This window comes from Leuciscus leuciscus, assembly GCF_965113295.1.
Source record: "Leuciscus leuciscus genome assembly, chromosome: 13".
Lineage (NCBI taxonomy): Eukaryota > Metazoa > Chordata > Actinopteri > Cypriniformes > Leuciscidae > Leuciscus > Leuciscus leuciscus.
In genome coordinates, this window is record NC_138737.1 from 3871119 (window position 1) to 3875836 (window position 4718).

The following is a 4718-nucleotide window of genomic DNA, read 5'->3' on the forward strand; positions in this document are numbered from 1 at the left end:
CCCTGATCCACGCACGCACACACGCGCACGCACGCACACACACACACGCACGTTAAGGAATCAATTCTATTTCTATAGATTTTCTATGTATTCCTATACAATCACAAACTTATTTTGATGATAAACTTGTGGGAAACATAAAAGCATTCAGAAGAGTTACATTTTCTGTATAAAATGAGCTGATAAAAATGTTTTATATCCCTGGTTGTTGATAGTCTTTTTTGGTATCTTTTTTGGGGGGATAATAGCCTATACATTTTGTATAAAAACTATACAGATGTTGTTTAAAATAAAACTATTAGCATTTATACAGTCTCCTGGCCTGGTCTATCCCTATCAATTTATGAAATAAAATAAAAGCTGTTGGGAAATATATTGTGTTGATAAGTTTTAATATAGCTGTTTTTTTTTGTTTTTTTTTTATGTTTAGCAGCTTAATTTATTGATTTATTTATGAATATAGTGGGATAAAGCATAGTGAGTTATGGGTCTGATGTTTCAAATGATGAAACCATTGAGCAATATAATATATTTGATTAGGACTAATAATACAATTAATATATAATACAGGTGAAGATTATTTGATGATTCTTTGTGCCTTGTATTTAACAATACATGTGACTTTATATGTCAATGAAAATAAATTGAGGAATTTGAATGTGTCAGGCCTGCTGATCAATAAGTCAGATTTTTAAGGATTTCTCTTTTGAGATCTCTCATATTTAAACAAACTATAATGGGGAAAATGATAACAAGGGAATATGTTGACAAATAATGAATTAAGCATTTCTCCTTCACACACACTCAGCCCCTCCACTTCAGCATATGCAACCTCAGAACACCTGCCAGCAGCCAATCACGTGAATGGAAGCCCACAGGCTCCTCCCACTGAGTTTCTATGGTTGCCGTGGGTAACTGGGCATAGGCTGGTCCTCTACGCCTGTCATCCATAAATGAAGACCACCGGCAGCACAATGGATCCTGCTCTTGTGTGAGATCATTTGGTATTTCATGGCCTGGTTCTCACCGCATGGCTAATCGTTCTTTATCAATGTGAGCAAAATGAGAGTACACACTATTTGTAAGCATCTCATATTGTTGAATAGAATAAGACAATGTGATTGTGTAAAAGGCACAACCAGTGAGCTGCTTTACAAGCTGAAACCAGCTCCAGCATGCAAACTACAAGCATTTTATAAACCTCCACTTGCTCTTCTGAGTGTCTAAAATCACAGTGTGCATCTTGTAGTGTCTGTGGATCTGGAAGGATGTTTGTTTACTGCCAATGGCTACAGTGTATGGAGCGAAAACAGTCTCAAAACCTTCCACAAATGCACGCGAGAGATCCACATGTCCGCGCAGCAATCCACAAATGCACGCGAGAGATCCACGTGTGCGCGCACCAATCCACAAATGCACGCGAGAGATCCACGTGTGCGCGCACCAATCCACAAATGCACGCGAGAGATCCACGTGTGCGCGCACCAATCCACAAATGCACGCGAGAGATCCACGTGCGCGCAGCAATCCACAAATGCACACGAGAGATCCACATGTGCGCACAGCAATCCACAAATGCACGCGAGAGATCCACGTGCGCGCAGCAATCCACAAATGCACGCGAGAGATCCACATGTTCACGCACCAATCCACAAATGCACGGGAGAGATCCACGTGCGCGTAGCAATCCACAAATGAACGCAAGAGATCCACATGTGCGCGCAGCAATCCACAAATGCACGCAGAGATCCACGTGCGCGCACCAATCCACAAATGCAAGCGAGAGATCCACATGTGCGCGCACCAATCCACAAATGCACGCGAGAGATCCACGTGCGCGTAGCAATCCACAAATGCACGCGAGAGATCCACACACACAAATCAATCCACAAATTCACGAGAGATCCAAACACACACACACAGCGATCCACACACACGGCAATCATGCATTATTGTCCTTAATCGCATTGCTTTGCTCACAACACAATCCACAACTTTGCTTTATCTGTAACTGTAATTTCAGAGTCTTTTGCATTGGTGTTCTGCCTTAAAGGAACACTCCACCGTTTTTTGAAATAGGGCTTATTCACCTTCTTTCCCACATTTAGATAGGTGGGCAAATGCATTTTTGTCTCAGTGCATGCATTGTTTTAGTTTGACAGGGTCGGCGTGAGCTTAGCTTAGCATAATGAATGGAATCCTTTGTTGCCAGTTAGCATGTCCTGAATAAAAGTGATATAAAAAATTTAAAAAACCTTACCTAATTACTTCTTGTGGCCTGCGTATTCACAACAAGTACAAATAGCGATGCAGATTAACACTAGGCGATTTCCTAGGCAGATATTGACTTATATATTAAGGACTATATTAGGGGGAAGCACAGGCGAAGCACTGCTACTTGGGCGTGATATCTCTGCGCCCAAGTAGCAGTGCTTCGCCTGTGCTTCCCCCTAATATAGTCCCAAGTCAAAATCTGCATAGGAAATCGCCTAGTGTTAATCTGCATCGCTATTTGTACTCGTTGTGAATACGCAGGCCACAAGAAGTAATTAGGTGTTTTTTTTTTTTTTTATATCACTTTTACTCAGGACATGCTAGCTGGCAACAAAGGATTCCATTCATTATGCTAAGCTAAGCTAGCGCCAACCCTGTCAAACTAAAACAATGCATGCACTGAGACAAAAATGCATTTGCCCACCTATCTAAATGTAGGAAAGAAGGTGAATAAGCCCTATTTCAAAAAACGGTGGAGTGTTCCTTTAAGAATGCCCCTGAATATGCGCTTTTGTATCTGTGGAATCTTTTGAGACTGTCGTTCCGCGGCCCTGATTCACAAATGCACACAAGCCTATCTGTCCCCATTACCTGCAAAGATGCTATATGGTGTCTTCCTCCAGAGGGTGCTAACCGGCCTTCGAGCTGAATCTCCCAAAGGGCTGGATTCATTTCGTTTTCTGACTTGGCGAGACAACTGAAGTCTAAACATTTTTCATCGGATTGCTATTGAGGTACAGCTTATTTCACTTTCATAGGCCTCCTCTTGTGCTCTAGTCTACAGAAGTGCTTCACAAACTGATGCACGGTTACTGGTGCCACTCAACGGTCCTCTGTTGTTCTATAGTTTTAATTTTGTGTTATGTTTGGAGCAGTTACTAATGTTTTGCCAAATCAAATTCACTTTATCTGTTAGGGACTTCATTTGCTGAGAAAGTGCCACTACAGATAAAAACATAGCACATTTACATTTACAATAATTTTATTTTGGATTTCCTCTTAATCTCAATTCACCAATGATTTAGTTCTATTGTAGATCCTTGATTAGTTTTGGTTTAGACAACAGTATTTCATACCTGATTTTTGCATATCCACATTTACAACTATATTCAAATTATTGTGACATAATTTAACCCTTAAACAGGCAAGAGTAGAAAATAAGCAACAAATAATTTCATGTCATTTTTTATATCATCTGGACTTAAGTAAATCATATCCAAAATAATTTTTGAAAAATGTTATGTATTTTGGATTTTATGAGTTGTGACTCCCAGATTACATTGCCTGTTTAGGGTATAAAAAAAGGACCAAATCTATAACTGTAACTGCCATTGCATGTTTAAAACAATTAAATCCTATACTTCAACTCATATAATCCTATACTTCAACTCATACAATGTTGACATATTATATATTATTGGAAAGCTTACAAACTCAAGATTCAGCCTGTGAAAACCGTTTTGAAATCGGACCTTGCGTTACCATAAAAATGGTAAAAAAAAAAAAATGGTAAAACATTTTGGATTTAGGTCAGGCTGACTAATTGATCACAGATAACTTGAAGCAAATCATGTGACCAGCCTACTCAAGACAGACAGGCTGTATCAGTTTAACCTGTACATTTTATAATTTGTAAAAACAAAACAAAAAAACCTCACAATACAAAGATTGTTACAAAAAAGAATACAAAGTTCATCCCTTTTTTATACCCAAAAGTGGCAATGTGACTCAGGTGTAACATATATTTCAAAACGTGCTAAATAACAACATGAACAACATTTTTATACATTTTCTTTTTCAGCACCTTAAAGGGACAGTTCACTTTGAAATTAATTTTTGGTATGTTTTAGCTGACCTCAAGGGCATCAAGATGTAGGTGTCTTTTTTTCCGCAGTAGTTTCAATTTTGATATTTTTAGGTCAAACCGTTCTTGTCTGTCAGTCATATAATGAAGGTCTATGGTCACCACCTCAAAGAGCATGCACAGAGTCCAAATTAAAACAATTCCCTGTCGTCCAAATTAAACAATTCCCCATCGTAAGTACACATTGATGGCCTAAGACACGAAACGAGCGGTTTGTGTGAGAAAACGAACAGTATTTATATCGTTTTTACCGTTATACACAGCCATGTCCAAGTGATCTGATCTGACGTGTACGCAGACTGGTGCATAGATATATACACACTAGATGTCGCCTTGTCTACGGCAGTTCATTGGAACGAATGTCTTTAAGGCGACATCTAGTGTATATATCTATGCAATTCATGCAAATTACAGCAATTAGAATTAGAAGTTCACCTTGTATGACTTGGTTTCCAATGAATCTCAAATTGGCACATCTTTCTGTCTTTGAAAGAACAATATTTGAAATCTACAAGGACATTCTAAATTCATACTTTAATAATTACATTAGATGCTATTTGTTTTTGAGCCTTTACTTTGG